Source organism: Vulpes vulpes, chromosome 5 (assembly GCF_048418805.1).
Source record: "Vulpes vulpes isolate BD-2025 chromosome 5, VulVul3, whole genome shotgun sequence".
NCBI classification, from domain to species: domain Eukaryota; kingdom Metazoa; phylum Chordata; class Mammalia; order Carnivora; family Canidae; genus Vulpes; species Vulpes vulpes.
In genome coordinates, this window is record NC_132784.1 from 125318416 (window position 1) to 125343062 (window position 24647).

General features: G+C 39.1%; 1 protein-coding gene across 4 annotated transcripts in view; it reads left to right on the top strand.

Annotated features, from left to right (window-relative positions):
* The first annotated feature begins 5794 nt into the window (after nt 1–5794).
* Nucleotides 5795–24647, top strand: part of KMT2E (lysine methyltransferase 2E (inactive)) — a 90863-nt gene continuing 72010 nt past the window's right edge. For 2 of the 4 annotated variants that reach the window (XM_026006073.2, XM_072759919.1), the window contains exon 1: nt 5795–6145. The gene's annotated coding sequence lies outside the window, so the exon portion shown is untranslated. The remainder of the gene's footprint in view (nt 6146–24647) is intronic. The other 2 variants (XM_072759918.1, XM_072759916.1) reach the window with 2 other exon arrangements.

Below are 24647 nucleotides of genomic sequence, written 5' to 3' on the forward strand. Positions count from 1 at the left end.
TCACAAGCTCTCCATAGAATAAGCAGAGTTGGGAAACTAGGTACACTCAGAAATTTTATTCTGTAAATTACCACTCATTCTAAGCAAAGAAAGGACATCCAACAGGTTTCTCAGTATTTTCTTCACTGGCTCCATTCTTACATTTGATACTAAAGTTTACAGTTCACACTGAATATTAAAGAGCCCATTTTATGCATCTACTGTTAAATCATTCCAGAGAACAGAACAGTGGGCTCTGCAAGCTTTTGCTAGCTTCCTATCTGCCTCATTCAGATGGAAGGAGAATACTATTAGTTTCTCTATTTTCCAAATAAAACTCCATACTTAAAAGATGTTTCAAACATGAACAATTATCAGGGAGAGTATAGCTTTTTTTTTCTTTAAAAAATTGAGAGACCTCAGGTGAAGGCAGACACTTAACTGAGACACCCAGGTGCCTTTGATCTTTTTTTAAAGATGTATTTTATTTGAGAAAGAGTATGCAAGCTCTCACACAAAGGGAGGGGCAGAGGAAGAGGAAGAATCTCAAGTAGACTCCCCATTGAGTGTGGACCCTGATGAGGACAGGGCTCCATCCTACGACCCCGAGATCATAACCCGACCCCGAGATCATAACTCGAGCTGAACCCAAGAGCTGGAATCCATCAACAACACTCCACTGACTGAGCCACCCAGGCACCCCAAGGCCGGATCTTTCTGAATAGCAGAAAGCAGTTAAATTTAAAAATGTTTTCTGAACACTCAAGAATAAACCTCTCTTTCTTAAGAAAACCAATCAAATTGACTCAAGGTATCCACAACCATGGCAAGTTTGAGTACTATTTGCAAAAACGAATTTCAAATTTAGTGTTAACAACGGAAATAACACCTTGCCAAGCAAGAAAAAGGTAACACTAAATTCACTTTTCAGGAATAACTAATCAGGTGGTGTCTCTTTAACCATAACATTTTAAGGTATATTTAATAGTTTAAGTTCAATTTTCAACATCTTTTTGTTCTACACTTAGATCATTAAAGTGGGGGTGAGGCAGAAGAAAAACCATATAAAAATAAAATCCAGTGAAAGTCCCATGTAGTTTCAAGTATTTTGAACTTGAGCTTTGAAAGAAATTCACTATTCAAAAATACCCTAAAAAGCTTTTCACAGAAAAAAAAAAAAAAAGATCACAATGTTTGTTTTAAAGCTCAAATCTGACTCTTAGAATTCTTATTGAGGAACTTCATTTTACATGCAATTTTAATAAGCCCTATTACAGGAGTGCCAACTTCATGATACATAAAACATACGTAGCTACCAGAGGCTGGCACACGGACACTTATAAAGGACAGTTAAAAAAAAAAAAAGATAAAAACCAAACTCAAGGGCACAGCAAATTGGGTCTTCTAGTACGAGCAACCAATAGTAAATATACCTTGAGAAGCCCCAAACTCATCAAGGAATTAGGAACCCAAATAATCGCTGGTGTTTATACAGGTTTGTAGGTAAATGTTCTTTAGATTTGAGAAGTATGGATTTTGAAAAATAAGGCCAGTTTTTCCTTCCTACCTTTCTGAAGGCAGAAATATCCCCATCCCCTGTCTTATAAATCAAAGGGGAAGAAACCTTGCCTGTGAGCCTCCCTAATCCTTCATTTCCTCTTCAAACCCTGGTGGTCAAAAGTGTGAAAGCTAGGTTTTACCAGTTTGCACTGCACAGTTTATTAGTAGAGTGTTATCCACCTCAAAGAAACCAAAAAACTGGGATCTCTGGGTGGCGCAGTGGTTTGGCGCTTGCCTTTGGCCCAGGGCGTGATCCTGGAGACCCGGGATCATCAGGCTCCCGGTGCATGGAGCCTGCTTCTCCCTCTGCCTATGTCTCTGCCTCTCTCTCTCTCTGTGACTATCATAAATAAATAAAAATTTAAAAAAAAAAAAAAAGAAAAAAGAAACCAAAAAACTTGGTACACCTGGATGCTAACCAAGGGTCAGGCACTGGGCTGTCATTAACACAAAGAATGGCTGGTATGACTTGGGAGTAAGGATTTGAAGAGTTTCAGGAGGCAAAGTCTCAAGTTATCCAGGAGTAGAAGTACTTCAGGTGGTGTGGACAAAGACGCACAAGTATGAAACAGCACTCAGTATGCATTCTATTAGGGGATGTCTGCCACCTAAAGCCAGTTGTAAAACTTCCAACTGTACAAGAGATGATTTGAACAAAAACAAAAAAAAAAAAACAAAAAAAAAAAAAAAAGAAAAAGAAAATGAAAAAAAAAAAAGGCTCGGGTATGGTTTACTCAAATAATGAAACATGAGAAGCAGAAGAAACCTGAAGGAATGGATGATCAAAATTCTTTGGAATCTAGTACCAAGCTCAGAATTTTATGGCAGTACAGGAAGCCTGTGGGCCCCCCTGTGTACCTTAACACTGCATTTACAGCTAGGATGAAAATTTAGAGTTTATTGGGCAGTAAGAAGTACAAATGAAATTGCCCAGAGAGAACATACAACACAAGAAGGTAGTCAGTAAAGAAATAATTGCAAGTAGATTTAAAATACAACAGGAGCGTGGCCAAAGAAAAACTAGAGTTCAAGATTTGGGAATTAGGCATAATGAGGGCATCCTGATGAAAAAGACAAAAAACAAGGCTGTCTCTATTAGCTTGAAAAATGGCTTCTCTTTCTTATTAAGGCAAAGTGAAGCTAAGGTAACTGAAAATTACCTTAAAAATCTGACTTTAGGGACTCCCTGGTGGCTCAGTGGTTGAGCATCTGCCTTCAGCTCAGGGAGTGATTCCAAAGTCCAGGACTGAGTCCCATATCTTGGCTCCCTGTGAGAAGCCTGCTTCTCCCTTTTCCTATGTCTCTGCCTCTCTGTGTGTCTCTCATGAATAAAAAAAAAAAATCTTAAAAAAAAAAGTTGCTATAAGAGTACAGGAGACACAACTTCTACATCCTTGGAGTTATTCAAGAGTTCTTATAGACAAAATGCCCAGTTTATATTCACATTGGACAAACACAAACTTTGAACTCAAATCTTTGTACTATTTCACATTTACAGTTTAATTACAGCCTTTTCAGTTCATTCATATTACTGCACTAAAAAAGACACAAAAACTAGCAAGGGTTTAAATATAAACAAGTGAATTAAAAAAACTGTGTTTTCAAACTCTCAAGTCTACAACTGACACTAAAGGAAATACCATAACCCTGACCCAAGTTCAACCCATCTTTTCAGGTCCAGCAAACATTTCCTCCTAGCACAAGATGTGTTCTGTCAAAAAGCAAGCCAGGTTTCGGTGCAAAGGTCTTTGTTGTGTGTAACTCCCTGCTCTCAACACCACCCAAGGGGAGAAGCCTATTAAATTTTCATCAGAATGGCTACTATGCTTGTTTGGCCAACTGGGAATAACCAAAAACAAAACCAGTACTTTCTTAATAAATCTACCGATATAGTCTACTTAAAAACTTCTGAACTAAAGACCTGCAACTAGCAATATTTCAAAAATTAAAACTCCAGTTCATACCTCTACATAAGTGATTTAAACAGAGTAGGCTTCATAATGGTGCAGGAATCTTAAGGAATAACATTTACCGAGCGTGAGCATTTCCGTCTTTTATTTTTAAAAACCATAGTTAAGAGGGCGACAGAGAAACAAAAATATTGAAAACATCCTTAAACTTCAAACAGATTACAACACTAACAGCTTTTATTCTGTTATTACTAACCACGCCTAAATAAAAAAGAAAAGCATATCCACTAAGATTACACATTCTTGTAGGATATACAGATGGGAGGATAGGAGAAGTACAGACGGAAGAACAGAAAGCCTGAAAAGGAAAAGGGTCCTCAAAATTCCGAAGGCATATTCCTTGGTTTCTTCTAACTCTCAGGAAATTTTAAGTGTTCCTGGGTGTTATTTACACCTTTTACACTTGCTTCCAAATTTAGTAAGCATTTGTCTACTGGTATCCGAGCAACTTTACGTTTTCCCGGAAAATAACTGATACTTCTTGACGTTGTGGCCCAGCTAGTCTCGCTCAGGCCAGCGGCCCTCAGGGGCTCACAGTTGATGGCGACTCCCACACTAGGAACCTGCCACCTTACGTAAGTACTTCGCAAGGAGAAAGGTAGATAAGAAAATAGGGCACCAGACCTTCTCCTCCACCAACAGCTGTCACACCCCGTCAGGAGCGTCCCTCCAGGGGCTTTCCCCCGGGAGCCGCAGCTGCGAGCTGTATGGGGGAGGGGAAGCGCTCGCCAACAGTCATCTCTTCCTCTTCAGGCCGCCAACGCCGACCGCACCACAGTCTCCTCCGCCCAAGCCCTTTCCCCTCCCCCGCCCCAGCCTGGGTCGGAGCCAAACCCCACAGGAATGCAGCCCGGTCACATGCGCTGCGGCGGCGGTGGACGTGCCTCTCCCCCCGCGCCCCAAGGAGACCCAGCGCCATCTTGCCCTGACGCAGTTACAAAAGTCATGGGGAGGAATTGTCTCTCCTCGTCCGCGCCAGCGCCCCAAAGTTTCGCAGAGGCCGAGCCGGGGCCCTCACCTCGCGCAGGGACAGGAGGAAATACTCAGGGAAGAGCCTTGAGATTCTCTTCGCCACTGCTTGGGTTCCATATCGGCCGCGGCAGCAACGATCGCCATCGTCACTTCTCCCTCACTGCCTTTGCAACAGCCTCCCCCGACGGCTCTGGCCCCACCCGCTGCTGCAGCATGAGGTCATCGCCAGCCAATCACGACGCGCCCGTCGGAACACCTCAGGCACCGATTGGCTGCGAGGACCGCCTCTGCCTCTCCCCACTCCGCTTACCAAGCGCTCCGGGTCCCTGCGGAGCGAGAAGACGGAAACCGCCATTTCGGGTGAAAAGACCCCGAAAACAAGAACCGGAATCACCGTGTCATTTTAGTGGGGGGAAAACCCTTGTTTTATTCTTTGGCCTTCCCCCTTTCTTCTTCGAGATCACCTTCTCTCTGTCCCTCCCTCGTTTAATCCCCGCCACATAAAGGAACGCCCGCTCCCCACCCCGCACATGTCCCGCCGGCGGGGAAGTCCTTCCCCGGGGCCAAAAGAAGTAGGAGGCGGCGACGGCAACTGCACCGACGGCAACGGCAGCTTTTTACCCCGATACACGGTGGCAGGAAAGCGGCGCTGACGGTGGCTGTACTTTTCCTGCTGCTTCTCCCCCCGACCTCTTCCGTTTCTCGCTCCTCCATCGAGACGGCGCTGGACGCTCCAGCTCCGCTTTTATCCGGTGCCCGGAGTCTGCGCACTGGAGCCTCCTCAGCCCCTAGTGGGCGTCGAGTGACACCCAACCGAGTTCACCCAGCGCTGGAGGCCAGACTGGGGAGGGGGAGGGGGGCTGAGGCTGAGGTGGCTTGGGCAGTGGGAGAGGGTGCATCGCTTTAGGAGGGGGATGGCGGGGGGGGGGCTCGTTCCCGGGGCCCCCAGTCCTTCCTTATCCTTCCGCCCAGGGGTGGCGTGCCCGAGCTCGCCGATACCTAGACTGGAGGGCCGCTCAGGGAAAGGGGGTCAAGAACCAACCCCACCAAACACCGCAACTTCCCCAAACCTTCGGTGACTTGTTGAATGCATCTGTTGTGAAAAAGACGGAGCTTCTGCCCGCTCTCCGCCTCCAGTTGGCCATCTTCGAGCCTCTGTGGAAGAGGCCACGGCGGGCGGCAGCCCACAAGCAAAATGGCGGCGGGCAGCTTCGTCCCCTCCCCCTCTGCCCCTGCGGAGCGGGGCGGGCGGGCCCCGTGCACTTGCCGCCGCCGCCGCGGCCGCCGCCGCCGCCGCCGCCGCGGCCGCCGCCGCCGTCGCCGCCATTTTCCCAGAGCGAGAGGCAGTGACACTGAGCGGGCGCAGGGGGCCGAGTCGGAGACCGTGCCTGAGTTCGGGAGCGGCGACAGAGAGGGTACAGACACTCTGAGCAGCCTTGCCGTCGCCTCTGCGCTCCTGCTGACCGTCTGGGGGCCCCCTCCCCGACTCCTGGGTTGCTGGTGAAGAGGCTGCGCGCTGCTGTTTGGGGAGGGGGTGTGTGGAGCCGGGTCCTGTGTCCGCAGTGGCTGCTGTCGGGGGGTCGTCTGCTCGCGGAGGTGTGGAGAGGCTGCTTGAGGGTCGAGCAGATAACGGGGTTCGGGTGTCTGGTGTGTGAACATCACAGGTCAGTGCCTGTCGCCTCCTTGGGGGAGTTCTTGGGGTTTGCGGGGTGGAGGGACGCGTGGTTCAGAGGGGAGGGGGCTTTCCCATTTTTATCCTTTTTTGGGGGGGCGGGGGTGGGGGAGTCGACGTTGACTCTCAGGTGTCTGGGTTGGGGCAAGACGTCGCTTGTTTGGATCGCATTTGTCCTTTTCTCTCCCCTGTCCCTAGAAAGGGAGCATTATGGCGGGTTTTGGGGTTGGGGAAAGGGGAAACTGGCAGTTAAACCCCCTTGAGAGTGGGAGTTAGGGAGGGGGCGCACTCCTCATTGGCAGCGGGTTAGGGCCGCCTGGGTGAGGAGGGAGGCTTGTGACTGTTAGCGGGGTTTGTGTCGGAGCGGTCCCAGGAGCTGCCAGCCCTCCCTTCCTCGACCGCATCTCGTTCAGGTGCTGGGAAGCCGTGCAGGCCCCATTTTCTTCTTCTTCCCTTAATGGACCGGCAGTCTCCGGTGTAACGTTCTGGTAAATACGAAGGGGGTTAAAAGGACGCCCTGGGTCTCTATCTCCCTTTGTGGGAGAACGAGACAGCTCCTCATCCTCCCCGGGAGAGGGTAAACCCGCCCCTGAGGTGGTCACCCCAGTACCCAGCCTTCTCAGTCTCCTCCCCCACTCCTCTGGCATTATCGCCGTCCTTTACCGTACCGGAGGCTTAGAATCCACAATATGGCACATTTCAGAAAAGCTTATTTTGACCAAGGGATTGGCACAAACACTGTGGCAGCAGATACAGGAGAGAAACAAACGGTTCACTGTGCTAAACGGGGGAGGGGGGAGAGAGAAAAAACAATCCGGAGTGCTCTCTTCCACTGGCCTCAGTTCCGTGCAGATCCGTTCTGGCTAGAGTCTGTCTTAGGAATGATACAATTTAAAGTCAAAGAGAAATCGCTAGAGTTCGCTTTGGAGTAAACCCCGGGATTTTTTTTTTTTTTCCTCCTATTTCCCCTCCTTTAGAGATGTGAATAACGTAAGGTGTTGGAGTTCTGGAGACCTTGGAGAGAATTAAGTGAGGTGCATTCAACTCTAGGCTGGAGACATCAATACCTGATTGGGAAATAGCCCCGTTTTTTTCCTTTATTTTCCGAGATGGGAAGTAAAAAGTGAAATTTCCCTCTTTTGTCCTTTACAGATTCTAAAAATGGCGGCCCCAGGCTGATGTTGTGGTAATCTAATCAGCTCGGGTCCTCCACACCCCATGCAGTGCGTTTGTCTGCAGCATATTACAGGCTTATTATGTTTACATGAAAAGACTGTGCTGTTTTTCTTCCCCAAATAGTTTACAAAAATGTGTTGATTTTACTGCAAATTACAATGCTTGTGTTGATTAATTTTGTTGATTTTTTTTTCCCCTGAGAGGCAAAGAAAATGACATTACTTTCAAAAAAAATAAAATAAAAATAAAAACACTCAGGTAGTCTTAGAAATTTCAGTGGTGAGGGTAGGTGCTCTTAAACATAAAACATAAAAGAAAATATTCAAGAAAATATTAAGGGTAAGAAATAGTTTTTACTTGGTTTAGTCCCAGGTGCTTTTTATTCACTGTGCTAAAGTAAGTTAAAAAGGTTTAGTAAGTATATAAGTGTAACATTTTGTGTGACTAGATGTTTTAGTTTAGAGTGAAATGTTTCCCGTCTACCTCTTGACCAATTTTGTGAGTTCTGGTTTTTGTACTCTTTCAGATTAATTTTTAGGGAGCTGTACAAACAAGCCTAAACCTGTTACTTCACTGGGTGTGGAGATGCTTGTTCTTTCCACTATTATATTTTGCATCCATTTTTCTCATGTATTTGAGCATTCCTTAAGAATTTTCTAAGTTTGTATATTTCATGAAGTGCAGCTCCACACTTTGCTGCCTTTTAAAAATTGTTTTATACCATGCTGTCATAATTATGTAAGTAGAAAAGTAAGGCTTTAGTTCTTGAGCACCCCCCCACCCCATGCCCATTTACCTATTTTGGGATGTGGAACTTAGCTGTTTTAATAACTTTAAACACCATACCATAGTACACGGTCTTGAAGCTATTTTATGCTAATCTCAGAATCTAATAGATTGAGGCAGAAAATTAAATGGTGTCATTTAACAATATTTTAAAAAGTGGGAATGATTAGAATTCATCTCTCTAGTGGGAGGTTGATCTTTTTGGCCTGAACTGAGCAGTGGGCCATTAATGACGTTTAATGATCATTCTGATGTGGAATAACTGAAAGATGAGTGCCTTTCAATCCAGGAGTTGTTTAAAAAGGTTCAAGAGTATACACCCTTTCATGATTCTTTTATTCCACTGTAAAATCTGCTCTAATATTTACAATGGAATAAGAATCATGAAGATCATATATGAGCTAGTTAAGTTTCTGTTACACACAATAATCGTAGGAACTAGAGAGTTTCATCATGGAAGACTGAGCATACAACCTTAGAATCTTTGAAATATTTTATTATAAAATGAAGTGTTCGTGGGTAGTAGGCGTTTGTGTAGGGATTTCTGGTCAATACTCATTTGTAGTATGCTCTGAGGGATCATATAAGTCTAGATCCATAACTGCTGTGTAAAGATTGTGCGTTTGTTTTATAGACTATGTGGTTAAGATCTGTGGTTCGGAAGGTTGGTACTTAGTTAACTGAGTATCTAATGTAGGAAATCAGTATATTCTTAGGAAAATTTGGTTTATGCAGCCATGGGAGGGAACACTGTCTACACCCATTGTTTTTTTCCTTGATAGTGACCTTGGGCAGGTCTAGACACACAAAGCATTTGAATTTATTTGGCTTCAAATAAACAAAACCAAGTTAGAAATTATAAGAAAAGCTGCCTTCATACTAGTACTTTTCTTCATATTGGCCTGCTTCCTTGCTTTGTTGGATTTTGTTTGCTTGTTTTAAGTATATTGTATTTTATTTTAAATGGTTACTTATAAATAACAAATACTGCCAGTGTTTGGTTTTTGTTAATGTATACTCCATTGACTGTGTTTAGAATTGTAGAGGAAAATTTATTAAAAACTTAGGCATGATTTTTTATTCTCTGAGTTTTGAAGCAGTAGGTCTCTTGGGGGGAAACTAGTCAAATGGCCTTTGTTCTTAGGGTAGCTGAGTTTTGAGAGATTAGGTGTTTATCTGTTTGAGTGGATTTGTAGGAAATCATAATGTAATTGGAGAGCAGATTTTATTTTTAGAGACTATATTTTGATCATACTTCCCTTTTGTTGTCAGTGTACGTTATAGGATCCCTTTGATCTCAATTTAAGTTTAGAACCTTTGCAGAGCTCCTCCATTTCCCTTCAACTCTTTAGATCTCTAAAAACTCTTTCACAATTTTGGCTTGTCTGTCTTACAGCTTTGAGTCAGAGAATTTTTACCATGTATACCACAGTAAGCTCTAGGACTTCTTGGATATAAAATGAGGAAGTGAGGAAAACCGTTTAAAAAGTCGGGACATACCTTAGTGGTCTTAGTGAAAGTCTAACTTCTTAAATTGGTTTCTTATGTCTAAGAATAATGTACCCATTTTCATGCATCAAACCCTTACACCTATGGTTTTATTTTTAAAAGTGTCTTACGTAAATCCCAACAGTTATGCCTTTCTGGAAGTTAATACTGGGGCTTAAATGTGTGCTATCATTGAATGTTTAAAGTGGAGAAAACCAAAAGGACTTTGAAGAGCTATCAAAACCTGCTAAAGAAATATTAGTATGGAATTTTTGTTAAAGATACTGTGTTTATTTTTTTAAAAAATATTTTTATAGTGTGTAATTAGCTTTCATCTCCAAAAGATTTATTCACAGGAGAGAGTAGGAGCTCAATTATTTGAATTTAAAGCTTTCATTTAAGCAAACGTATCTCAAATATTCAGGGTGATTAGGGACTGTTCCTTGTCATACGCTAGAATAAATGTTTAATACTTGTATTCAGGGAGAAATTTTTTTTTTTAAAGATTTTGTTTATTTATTCATGAGAATACACAGAGGAGAGAGAGAGAGAGAGAGAGAGGTAGAGACACAGGCAGAGGGAGAAGCAGGCTCCGTGCAGGGAGCCTGACATGGGACTCATCCAGGGTCTCCAGGATCAGGCCCTGGGCTGAAGGCGGCGCTAAACCGCTAAGCCACCCGGGCTGCCCTAAGGAAGAATTTTTAATGTGGACTATGGAATTATTTTTACTTTATGGTAAAATTACTCTTTTGTGTTGCCTGGCAAAATAGCAAGGATACTATTTCAGATGTTGCTGTATAAATGTTAGCTCTTAGGCTGAGTTTAAAATTGGAGTGGCATACTGTCTCTTTTACTGTCTTTTTTGTAATTTACAGATGTTGGGAAGAGCCTTATTTTTTTTTTTTAACATTAGAAGGATAATATGTATTACTTAAAAACTTAATGTGGAAGAGCAATATTTTTTAGCGCACCAAATCTGAAGTAAGAGTAATTAACTAAAAATCTTGCTATTGCAATTAAACAGTATTTTATAGAGGTAGGAATTAACCAAAGGAATTTTTTTGTTATTGTGAGCACTCATGCTAAGTGCTGCATTAAAAATCAAATGGTGGTGACTAAAGCTAAGTTAATTAGGTGTTATTTGTATCTTTACGAATATGAGATGTTTTGATTAACCATTAGCAACTAGTGTTTTTTACGTAAGTCAGAGTCAAGAAAATAGTTGGGTCTTATATTTCACTTGAAAATATTTTCACTTAATATGAAGTCAGTTCCTTTTTCTTCATAGCTCATACGTCAAATTTTATTTTTAGATAGTTTTAGGAAAGCCATTTTTGTATTGTTAGATGAACTTTCCAGCTTTATTGGAAAATCTGATTTGATTATTTACAAGGACTATTTAAGCTGTTTGGGATCTTGGACTTTTCAGTGCAACAGGTCAATCAGAATTCTTTTTTGATGTGTTGAATTAAGCTGCCATCAAAACATACTATGGCTTTTGATGCACAAATTACCTATAATATAGTAATTCATTGAAAAATCAACTACTTGGCCATTATTTGTAGTTAAAATATTTATTTTTGCATTTTTGCATTTAAAGTCTTAAATGTGAAATCTGGGTTCAAGACCGGACCTAAGGAACAAAATTTGTGCAGCTTTATTTTAGTTGTACATTGGAAGAGAGAGATAATTTTCTAGCAACTCTTAGATGTTTGCTTAATTTAGAGTTAATCCAAAGGAATAAACATCTTGGTCTTCAAGCTTATAATTGAGAAAGAACATTGAGTAATCACATCTATGTTATAGCTAACATGGTTGCAGCGTTTAAGGTCTGAGCCTGTGGCATAAAGTTAAGTAATGGAACAGTAGGATTGAGATAGTTTTGGTTTGTGGTGTTCATAAGATAATTTTAAAGTTCAAGTTCACAGAATTATGTTGTCTAACATTTTATCTGAGACCAGAAAAAATTTTAATGTTTAAATCTATTTTGACTTTCATTTTCAAAAGATACTTAAAACATAATTTTTACTTAAAGACTTGAACTGAATTTACTATAATTTATTTTAATTTACTATAATTTATTTCAGTTAAGTAAGTTTAAAGATTAAATATATTTTCCCATTTTTCTCACTGGTTTAAGAATAAGGTAAAGTCTAGTGTCAATTGTTTTTAGCAGAGAGTAAGGAATGTGGTGAAAAGAATTAAGTATTAGGATATTATCAGGGAAACAGTTTTGTTTTTTCAAAAGTTTACATATCAGAAGACTATATGAGAGAGCTAACTCTCCTAATATTTTTTCTTATTTGACAGACTAATAATGAAATATAATAGTTTCTATTTTCCATTTTTACAGAGATTTCTTAAATTCCTCTTGGTTTTTTTTTTTTTTTTTTTTTTTGTATGTTGTTTTAAAGAAAGACAAGTTTCAGGAATCTGAAATCCCATTTTCTCTTCAATAATGTGGCAAGAGATGGGAAGATCCTTGATGTGACTGACTCAAAGGTTGGGACTCTGCTTCATTAGCTATTAATCGATGGGGTTCTGAGCTTAATCTGGTACATAGTAGCTCTTCTTGAGAAAATAAGATTGCTCCTTTTCAAGTATTTGCTTTTCTGCTGCTTCTCTTTAAATGAAGCTGCATAATTGGCTGAATTGACACAGCTTTATTACATCTTACCATTAAGCTCCCAGGAAAACCATATTTTTCAAGCACAGACAAAAGATTAATTTAAGTAGCTACTGTTTCCCTTGCACTGTTTATTTCTACTTCTCAAAAGCCTGCTGTTTCAGGGTTTGTTTGGATGCAAGGTACAGAAATCAGCTCCAACTAGCTTAAGTAAAATATTTGTTATAAGACTGTAGGGAAATCTTGGAGAACTTTTTTGAAGAAAGTACAGTTAGACCTCACAGGAATTGGCAAGGTGTCAGTAAGCCACTGTTCTCCATCTTGATCCCTTTAATTAGCTGTGACTGGTTAAGGAGATGGTGGTAGAGTGGGTATTTATGGTGTGGGGGTGGTTTGCTTGGATAGAGAGCAAAAGAAGGACACTTAATTCATCGTAAAATAATTGCCTTTTTTCAGGGATGTTCAGATGTACTTGAGAGGGCCTCTGAAACTAAATAATTAGTATCAAACTGATGATTCCACTTTTTAATTTTAAAAATACAAATATTATATGTAAACATATATGTTGAGGAATACTGCCAAATAACTAAGGTTTTTTGTTTTAATTTTTTATTTTAAAATAGCTTCACTTACAGAAGTTACATGAACAGTGTAACACTTCCATTAAACCCTTTAATCAGATCCCCTGATTTTTTACATTGTCAATTTGCTTTATTATTTTCTCTGTACATGTAAAAAGTTAACTATTTGAGAATACATTGCATATAGAATGGTGTCTTCTACTTAAGTATGCATTTCCTGAGATCAAGTGTCTTTTCTTAACAGTGTTTAAATTCAGGAAATTTAGCAGTGAGGTAATACTTTTTATCTAGTCTATTGTCCATATTCCATTTTCATCAGCTGTCCCAATTATGCCCCTTATTAGCACTTTCCTTCTGGTGCAATCGCCAAATTCAGGATCAGAGATTGCATTTAGTGCTCAGATCTCTTTGTCTTTCATGGCATTGGCATGCTAGCATTAAACAGTGCCCCTCTGTTGGGTTTATCTAAGGTTTCTTCATGATTAGATTCAGATTTTGCCTTTTTTTCTGGAATACTAATTAAGCAATATGTGTTTTGTTTTGTTTCTAATCATCTGGAGGCACTTAATGTTTGTTTGCCTTTTACCAGTATGTTCATTTTGATTACTTGGTTAAGATGTGGAGTAGCTTCTCCATTGTATAGTTACTGTTTCTCTTTTTGCCATTAAGTAATTTGTGGGAAGGTATTTTTGAGATTGTGTAAATATTCTGTTCCCTGTCAGACTTGCCTAGAGTTAGTGTCTATTGATGATTCTTGCCTGAATAAATTTTTACTATGTGGCTGCACATGCACCAAACTTTTTAGCAATGATTTGTGTCTGGGTAATTGGAATTGTGGGAATTTTCTTTTCTCTTCTGGTTTTCCTGTGAGACATATGGATCGCTTTTGTAATCACAACAGCTAAAAAAAAAAAAAAAAAAAAAATGTAAGGAAGGAAAGTGTAGATAATTTGGATAGTATCAGATTAGTGTCAGTTTTCTGCACAAAGGGGATTTAAAATAGCTTCCTGAATGCTGGTCTAATTTGAAATTCAGAATACAGAAAATAAATAGGTTGTTAAATTATTATTTTTTTAAATTATAATTAAATAATAATTATTTTTTTAAATTATGGAGTTCCAATTCCTCATTTCATTTTTAGAATTATTGCTAAATGAGTCTTGAGTTACAGTTTGTTTAGGTTTATGATTTGCTGCTAATGCTACCATTTTGATTTCTAAGACAAGACTGAAAATATGTATTTTAATTATGATGTTATTCCCCTTTTCCATTAAAAAAACCTTAAAGAATTATTTTGAAGAAAACTTTTTTCCTGAAATTATTGAGATCATTTTTTTTAAAGCATAAATAGAAGTTTACTCTTTTAAAAAGAGTTGGTGAGATGGTTCATCAGAGCATCAAACATTTCTAACTCTTAGAACAAAGTGGTCTGTGATTTTTGGAACAAATACAATACTTGTAGAAAAGTTCAGGAGGACAAGAAATGGAAAATACTTATTCAGACTTTAGTTACATTATAATGATACTTTTATCAATCTGGCATGTTTCCTTTTAGTGATAGCAAAATGTTGGTAGTGAATTTGGATGATAATTTGAATATTTTACTGATTTAAACCCTTGGTAACATGTGGAATGAAAATTACTAATTTCTTTGGAAATTTTCAAAGAAAATTGGGAAAAGAAAATTCTGAGACTTTGTGAATACTTGCACAGTGGAGGTTATATTCTCTAAAACTTCAACTTTCCTTCTGAGAAATTTAAGGTCATATTTCAAAATAGGATTAATAAGATGATACACCTGCATCTTAGCATCTTGTAGGTGCTTAATTATGATTTAAAATTCATTTCAGGGCAGCCCCGGTGGCTCAGCGGTTTAGCGCCGCCTTTGGCCCAGGGTGTGATCCTGGAGACCCGGGATTGAGGGATTGAGTCCCACGTCGGGCTCCCTGCATGGAGCCTGCTTCTCCCTCCGCGTGTGTCTCTGCCTGTGTGTGTATCTCTCTGTGTCTCTTGTGAATAAATAAATAAAATCTTAAAAAAAATACATTTCAATCAACTGTATTTGTGTCTTAAGAGAATGAAAGTTCAGTTTGTAGCACTACTAAAAAATATTCTATTGTCTTCAAAAAGTACAGAGTGAGAGGTGCAAAAACAAATACCATGATGAATTTAAGTACTTTCTTTTTAGGCCACAGCCTGTGTCCTGGATATGTAAAGTAGCATCCTATTGACTGAAGTTAAGAAACTACAGTTAGAATTGACTTGTGAAATGCTTTAGTTAAGTATTTTTAATTTTGGCCCAGGGACCACATGTATTATTTACATGGAGTGCTTACTAAAACAAACATTCTTGGGCCCCATTCTAGACCTACTTAATCATATCTAGTGGAGCCTTGAATTTGCATTTTAGTTACTAGTCTCAGCTGATTTTTACACTGTTCTACCTCTTCCCTTTTATTTTACAAATAGACCAAATTCCAGGGAGATTAAATAATTTTCCCTAGGTCGTATAGTTAAATAGTGGTTGACCGAGAATTAAAATTTAGGTCATAATTCTTGATACTTTAAACTTTTCCAAGAAACCATGATGACTGTCCTCTTGAGAAGTCAGGCCACTATTTTTAGATTCTCTGAATGAAGGAATACTAGTTTTTGTGCAGTGTCATGTGACAAACTCTCTAGGTTTTGTGTTTTTGTACATCCAAATTTGGGACAATCTATTGGTTTCCAGAATCCACATGTTATTTGCATAAAAGTCTTGGATTGGAATTTAGCAGTACAAATTGTGATCAAGTTGTGGTGAGCCTTGAATGCCAGGATAAAAGATAATGGACTTTATGGGAGAGCTACTAAAAAATCTGCTTTGGGGAATGACAGACTGGTACATGATTATTTATTATCTGCCCTAATTCTTAAGATTATAAAAGTGGTGATATATGGTTATTAAAAGAGCTCAAAACAATAGAGGCAATATTGCACAGGCTTAATAGTAGAAACTAGAATCATAATCAAACCAGATTGTATTGCCTCATGATCTTGGGCAAGTTGCTTATCTTTTGGTGCTTTAGTTTCTTGATCTGCAAAACTGAGATAATAATAGAGCCTATTTTATAGCGTCGTTTTGAGAATTCAGTGAGTTAATACAAGTACAATTCTTAGTAAGCTCTTCAGCTGTTTGTGTTGTAGCTGTTTCTGGAAAAAAGTGAGTTTCTGACTCCATTGCTATTGTCTCTCGTGCTGCGGTGATCACTATTTATGGCTTATTTATATATTCATATATAGTATTTTTCCTGAAGCATTTTATGTAGATACTATAGAAGACTCTTTAACCTTCATTTAAAAATTATTACTGCCAGGGGTGCCTGGGTGGCATAGTCGGTTAGGTGTCTGACTCTTGGTTTCAGTTCAGGTCATGATCTCAGGGTACTGAGATGGAGCCCTTCCTTGGGCTCCACTCAGCATGGAGTCTACTTGAGTTTCTCTCCCTCTCCCTGTCCCCCTCCCGCTCATACTCTCTCTCTCTCTGTAAAACAAATAAATCTTGGGGCGCCTGGGTGGCTCAGTTGGTTGAGCGTCTGCCTTTGGCTCAGGTTGTGATCCCGGGGTCCTGGGATTGAGTCCTGCATCAGGCTCCTCGCAGGGAGCCTGCTTTTCCCTCCTCCTATGTCTCTGCCTCTCTCTGTGTTTCTCCTGAATAAATAAAATCTTTTAAAATGATAAATACATCTTAAAAAAATAATTTGTACCAATTGCATGTTGAATGATGTAAACTACTCTGTGCTGCTTCCACTAATTGCTCATAAGAGTCATGTTTGTTTCCAAATTCACTAATCCCATTGTACTTGTGTTTATATTATTAAATATAACATAAACCAATGATAAATGAGGGTGAAGAGAGAATTAATTAAATGAAAACTAAATTAACTACTTTGGAAAACTTGTTAAAAACACACTAATTGCTAAAGAAAGTTGTTAGGTGTGGGTAAGGTAACTAAAAGAAAATGGGAGAAAATAATGCAAATACAACTCTAGAAGGAAGTCTGCATTCACATTGCTCCACAGATATCTAAGTAATTTCTTGCTTTGAAATAATCTAAAACCAAAAACTGTAGGCAATGCATCAACAGATGTGGTTTATACAAGAATGAGAACCCAAAATTCCAAGTAGGGGAGCCATGTTCAAAGAGAACATTTTGGCCTGATGCTAAAATATTGCTGAATGGTACTTTAAATTAAAAATACAATGTTTAAGATGTATATAATTTTTAAATATTTTTAAAAAAGATTTTATTCATGAGAGACATTGAGGGAGAGAGAAAGGTGGGGGGCGGGGGGCGTGGGGGAAAAGACTGAGGCAGAGGGAGAAGCAGGCTCCATGCAGGGAGCCCGACGTGGGACTCAATCCCAGGTCTCCAGGATCACACCTTGGGCCGAAGGCGCTAAACCGCTGAGCCACCTGAGCTGCCCATAAGATATATATAATTTTTAAGTGATTCTCCATGTTATCTGATTTTGATGAACTCACAAATTTCGAGTTTTGTTTTTATATATATATAAATGCAGATTTTTTTTTTTCAATCCAAAAAGAGATGAATCCTATATTTGGTAGTTGTTTTTTGTTTTGTTTCGTTTTTTGTTTTTGTTTTTGTTTTGTATCTTGGAAATCTTAAAATGCTCTTTCATGCTGACATCTTGATTTCAGACTTTGGTCCCCAGAGTTGTTGTTTGGTGGTCATGTGTTGCAGCATCCTTAGGAAACTAATACATTCCTCAATTCCAGTTACCCTCGATGAAGCCCAGTGCTAGACAGCACACATGCACTGCACACACATACACCAAATAAAAATAATTAAAATGCTATTTCAGAATCTGTGATTTATCCACCGGGTTTTATAGGGTTCTATCTAGATGGAATGACAGATTTCAAGTATTTGTGGAATTAAATACATGCATTGATCTATCAAGATCCAATAACCTTTATTATCTTGTGAGATTTCTTTGGACTCTTCTAACAATTAATGTTGTAAACTAGATTCATTTAGTGAAACTAAATTCATTTAGTGAAATGTTGAATGCCTTCTGTGTGAAAGCATTATGGTAGCTACTAATTTTGGCTTGCTGATCTTGCACATATTTCCTAAGGGAAGTAACTGATAATTGTGTTGGCTAATAACCCTGGGATCAGTTTGTGTGGTTTTCAAATTTTAGCCTGTAATTGTTTGATATATTGTAACATGGTTGCTATATGTTAGTAATAACCTATTAATTATACACTAATGTAGTAGCTTTTTGATTTTTGAATTCCAAGTAAAAACTGGCAGATCTTATGGACTTGGTATTGTGCCAAAGGACAAAAGTTCTTTTATTGTGTAATTACTTTGAGAATATCTTATTTATCATTTAAATTTAATCCAGAATGATTTAAAAGGAGATTTAAAAGGAGTCTGCTGGTATAGCCTAAACTCTCACAGGGAGTTTAAATTTGATGCTTCTTATATCCTGAAGTAAATGGTTCATTAAGGATTTTGAGAACAGTATTTCTAGTTTAGCCCCTAACTTTACACAGCAATTTTTTTATGTACCAATGAGTTTTATAAGGGTGGCCAGTCAACTTAGTACATGTTGATTTTTTTTTTTAAGGTTTTATTTATTTATTCATGAGAGACACAGAGAGAGGCAGAGACACAGGCAGAGGGAGAAGCAGGCTCCATGCAGGGACCCCGATATGGTACTTGATCCTGGGACTCCAGGGTCATGCCCTGGACCGAAGGCAGATGCTCAACCACTGAGCCACCCAGGTGTCCCCATGTTGATTGTTTTTTATTTATGTACGTACATAATGTTTTCTCTCTGGAAAGACAGGTCTTTAAAATTAAGTTGGAAAGTGAAAGTAGATGTAGCCTATCTCATAGCAAAAATACTGGTCAATAATAGCGCTTGTATCTAACCAACTTCATAGGTGATTTCAATTTTTTCCTTTATTGTATAGTTTCTCAGTGATTATATGCCTGCTCAAGACAGGCTACTCTAAAAGCTTGAACAAGACATGTAATAAGTTAGTAAAGTCTGCATATCTGAGTAATTTTCTTAATGGAGGCTTAGATCTACTAATTGCATAATTCGTTTTTGGGAGTGAGATGTATGGACGTTTTTTTTTTCCCCCTAAGCTTCAGCTTTCTAGTTGTTACGCACTGGTCCTTTTATTCCCAGGTTTTTGTTTTTGTTTCTCTATTTATATTAACAAATAAAGAGGAACAAGTTGATCATTGACTACTGTAAGTCTTGGGATTAAAAGGATTGGGGAAATGTAGAAATAAATGGTTTAAACACAGCAAATATTTTTTCTTACTCATTCTGCTTGTCTCGCTGATTTTGTGGTTTGCTGAATACTTAGAAATTGCTCTTTTTTTTGGACTTAAGATTTTCATAGTAAGTATTTTAAACGTGAAATTTTAAGATCTTTTCAGATATTGACAATAATAGAGCTGCTTGTTTTTTCACTATTTAAGTGGCTTCAGTGGTCAACATTTTTGTGACTGGGATTGAGTAAATTATCATTGGATTGAATAATAGGAACTTCATGCCTTTAATTCTAAAAGAGAAGGCACTAACGTTGATAACTAACTCTGCAAGGTAGATATTTTACTCATTTTTTTTTTTTAAGATTTTATTTATTTATTCATGAGAGGCACAGAGAGACAGGCAGAGGGAGAAGCAGGCTCCATGCAAGGAGCCCAACATGGGACTCGATCACACCCTGGGCTGAAGGTGGTGCTAAACCACTGAGCCAGCCAAGCTGCCCATATTACTCATTTTTCATAAGAGGCCTGGGAGACTCAGGATCACATAGTTAAAGAGTGACTGATCAAGGGGCACCTGGCTGGTTCAGTTAGTTAAGCATCAGACTCTTGATTTCAGCTCTGGTCATGATCTCAGGGTTGTGAGATAGAGCCCTGAATCAGGCTCTGCGCTGTGTGGAACCTGCTTAAGATTCCTCCCCACCCCCACTGCCATTTGTTCATTTGTTCTCTTAAAAAAAAAAGAGAGTGATCTAGAATTTGAATTCAGGTCATTTGAAAAAAATCATAGCTCTCTATTGATCCTTATAAAGTACTAATTTTTGGCTAAGTAATGAGAATATACAAATCATTATCAAAGGCAATTACTTAAAGCTACTCTGAGATACCTTTGATTTATGTTAGATTGCCCTAGCTCATTAAAAGGGCCTTAAGGGCAACTTAATTTTGTTTACTGCTCATTCTCTAGCACATATAGCAGTATCCAGAACATAGTATATGCTCAGTAAATACATTAAATAGATAAATATGAGTTTTTGTTTTTGTTTTTTTTACATTTTTGATTACTAGAATAGTTGCCCTATAAGCTGGGGAAGAAGTGCTGAAAAACATGCAAGATTTTGTCCATTGTTTGGACGAATGGTGACAAACTGGAAGTGTTAATGATTATTGGAAATTACTCAGATGACGAAGATGTTGGGGCGGGGCTTGGAAACTTAGAAGGAATCTGAAACACTGGGGAGGCACAAAAGGCTAGGTGAGCAAATGTAATAGAGGGCTGGAAAACAAGGATTAAAAAGAGAACTGGGAGGGTGGGGTACTAACAAAAATGAATGGAAAGTATATGGAAGAGATTCAATTTGAACATTTGATTTTTGCAGGGATGGGAGATACTTGAGTAGATACATGTCCTGTAGATGGTTAGGAATTGGAAATCAAACTGGAATGAATGGTGAAATCCAAGGTTGTTGGATACTAATAATGGAGAGGATTGAGCTTTGAGAGACACCACATTTTATAAGTAGTAAGAGACGGGATGCCTGGGTGGCTCAGCGGTTGAGTGCCTGCGTGATCCCACAGTCCCAGGATCAAGTCCCACATCGGGCTCCCTGCATGGAGCCTGCTTCTCCCTCTGCCTGAGTCTCTGTCTCTCTGTGTGTCTTTCATGACTAAATAAATAAAATCTTTAAAAAATGTGATAAGTGAAAGAAAAAATTATAAAGAACCAAAAAAGTTCCAAGAGGAAATCAGTGATGTTCTTCTGTGGCAGGTATTTTAAGATTTATTTCTGTTCATCTAAAAGGGGAGGTGGGCATTGAATGTGTTAGGCTAAGGAAAAATGTGATTTAATCAAGACTAATTTAGGTAGTATCTAAACCTAAACCATTTTAGGCATTGATAGATAAAACATAAATATCTCAGTTCTTGGTATAGGCTAAAGTAGATGATCCAGTTTTGGAAGCTAAGCATCTATTTTTTTTTTTTTTTAAGATTTTATTTATTTATTCATGAGAGACACAAAGAGGCAGAGACACAGGCAGAGGGAGAAGCAGGCTCCATGCATGGAACCCGACATGGGACCCGATCCCAGGTCTCCAGGTCCACATCCTGGGCTGAAGGTGGCACTAAACCGCTGAGCCACCCGAGCTGCCCGGAAGCTTAGCATCTAATAGCTAATTCAAAATAATGGGTCAAAATGTAAGCTAGTCGCTTAAAAATATATAATACATTCTTTGGAAGTTAAGAAATTAATGTGAAACAGGCTTTATAGCTGGGATAGTTTTTTAGGTAACCTGGCCAAAGTTTTGTTTATAGTTGAGAGTACTGCCCTCAGGAGGTTGATCTGCTTAAAGACCTCAAAGCTAGTTATATAGAAAAAAAGTTTACGTTGAGAAGTTGAGAAGGCTTCCAAGAAAGCATAGTACTTTAATGATCCTTGAAGGTTTAATAAGATTTTTGTTGGGTGGGATGGATATATGTAAAGGAATATTACTTTAGAAAATTTGAAGGAGGGGCACCTGAGTGGCTCAGTTGGTTGTCTGCCTTTCCCTAAGCTCATGATCCCAGGGTCCTGGGATGGAGCCCCGTATCAGGCTTCTTGCTCAGCGGAGAGCCTGCTCTTCCTCTCCCTCTGCTGCTTTCCCCTATGTGTGTGTTCTCTCTCTCTCTCTCTCTCTCTCTCTCTCTTTCTCCCCAAAATAAATAAATAAAATCTTAATAAAGAAAATTTGAAGGGGAATGAGCAGAGATATGCCAACAATAGCAAAAGGACTGGCATAATCAGAGGATTTAGCATGGAACAGGGTAATTTGTTAATGTCAAGATTAGGAACTTAACTGTAATTGCTGTAAGCTACTGTGCTTTTTTGAAGAGGGCAAAATTAGGATACTAGTGGACTTTGAAGTATACCTGTTCACTGTCTAAGCAACTGTTATAAAATAAAGGCTAGAGGAAATGCTTTTTTAAGAAATACGACATCCAGGGCACATCCTAGACCTACTAAATCAGAATCTCTGGGAGTGAAGCCTAGCAATCCATCATTTTCAACTCCCAGCCCCAGGTATATGAAAAGTAGCAGTTTGTGGATTTATGTTTGAGGATCACTGGTTTAAAGGTCAAGTTAGAATAGGGAAAGAGACCACTTAGAAAATTACTCAGCCCAGGTCTGAGATAATAAAATATAGACAGTAGAATCTGAAAGATTTATTTAAATCCTGTTAATTAGATTTGATACACATTGTTTTTAAATAGGGAAGTAAGACACAAGATCTCCAATCTGAAAGAAATGATGAAAATAGTGGTTGAAGGAATACTCAGTTAATCCTGGAGAGGATATTGTTTTATGTGAGACTAGAATGAACAATGAGAGAATAAAATTATTATCAATTTTAATTGTTTCTGTCAAAAATTATGCCCTTACTTGGTGGAATACTTATTTAAAGGCTGAAAAAGCCAGAATGAACCAGTCTAATAGATTGACTAAAAGATGAATGCAGGTTTTTTGTTGTTTTTGTTTGATTTTTAATTACAGTAGACTCTAACACTACTTTTTTGGAAGCTTATTTTTTTCTTTTCTGCTTTGGTCAGGTAGAGTTTACCAGTGAAATAAGTTTTTAATGTCACATGTTGAGTCAGTAAGTATTTTCCTCTGGCAAGTGATTTTGGAACTATTCTCCAGGAAGCTCTAGGCTTTTCATGGAACCTAACTGGTAGGTGGGATGATGTACAGGCAGGAACATTCCCCTGCCATCCTCTTTAACCACAGACATAGCAAATATGAGGTACAAATGCCTACCGTACCTGTTAGCAGACATTACTGATTGCTTGAGGCCTTCTCCCATTGTATTTGGCTGTGGCCTCCTTAACATAGTACTTCAAGGTGACATTAGCTATCTTTGGGAAAAGCATAGGGGGATTCAGGCTATTTTTCATCCTGGAATCAAAATACATGCTTAGATTTCAGTGTTAGATTTCATTCATAAGAAATTTTCTATCCTACTCAAAGGTTTGAAGGCATCGATTTTAATGTCATCTTTTAAAATTAAATTTTAATGTAGATTTACATGCATTTGTAAGAAATAATACAGAGAAAATGTTTTTCCTTTACCCAGTTTCCCTCAATGGTAACGTTTTGCAAAACTGTAGTACAATGTCACAACCAGAATATTGATACTAAAATCTGCCCCCTTTTTTCAGATTTCTCCAAGTTTAGTTCTCTGCATTTTTATCACTTAGGTAGATTCCTGTATCCACTACCACAGTTAAGATACAGAACAGTTCCATCTCCACAAGAATCCCTAGTGTTGCTCTCTTAGAACCACACTAATCTGTTCTCTGTTTCTATAATATGTCATTCAAGACTCTTATGTAGGGATCCCTGGGTGGCGCAGCGGTTTAGCGCCTGCCTTTGGCCCAGGGCGCGATCCTGGAGACCCGGGATCGAATCCCACAACGGGCTCCCGGTGCATGGAGCCTGCTTCTCCCTCTGCCTGTGTCTCTGCCTCTCTCTGTGTGTGTGTGTGTGACTATAATACATAAATAAATAAAAATTAAAAAAAAAAGCTGAGAAGCAAAGATACATTTAAAAAAAAGACTCTTATGTAAATGGAATTATATGGTATATGATGTTTTGGGGATTGGCTCTTCTATTGCACTCAACATAATTTCCTTGATATTTATCCAAGTTGTTGCATGTATCAATAGTTCCTTTATTTTGCTAAGCAGTGTTCCATTTAATGTCATTTTCCCATTTGGAAGCTACCACATAGGACATGCAGCTTCAGACTTTTTCTTTTAAATCTGCAGAACATGTTGTCTCTGATTTTGTTTGTTAATGTCCCTGATCCTGTTTTCTCCTAGTATCTTGGTCCCCAACTCCATGAGGACTACTGGGAGCACAGTTTAAAAATTATTGATGTAGGGAGCACAGTTTAATTACTAATATAGATAGCATTTTTTTTTTAAACAGAAGAGAGTTGTAGAACCCATGAAGTATGTGGAATTAAGTTTGAAGAATCTTTTTCTTCTGCACTTGTATATTGAGCAGTAAATTCTAAGATACGTAGTCATGGGCCATATGGCAAGTAGAAAGTGGCAATAGGTAACTGCTTTAGAAGGAAATAGCTTTTGTTATTCTCAGGTATGAGTAAAGACTAAACTCATCCTAAGACCAGTTTTGTGTGTATAGGAAACAAATTGTACATCTGTACCCAGAGACTCTAACCTATCAACTCTGTTGACAATCACTGAATTGCTATTTTATTTTATTTTTTTAAGATTTTATTTTTATTTATTCATGAGAGACAGAGAGAGAGAGAGAGAGAGGCAGAGACACAGGCAGAGGGAGAAGCAGGCTCCTTGCAGGGAGTCCTACGTGGGACTCCATCTCGTGTCTCTAGGATCAGGCCCTGGGCCAAAGGTGGTGCTAAACCGCTGAGCCACCCAGGCTGCCCCTCAATTGCTATTTTAAAAAGCCACGTTTTACTAGACTTTACACTGTTGTTTAGTGATCTCAAACACTTTGGGGAGATGACAAATACT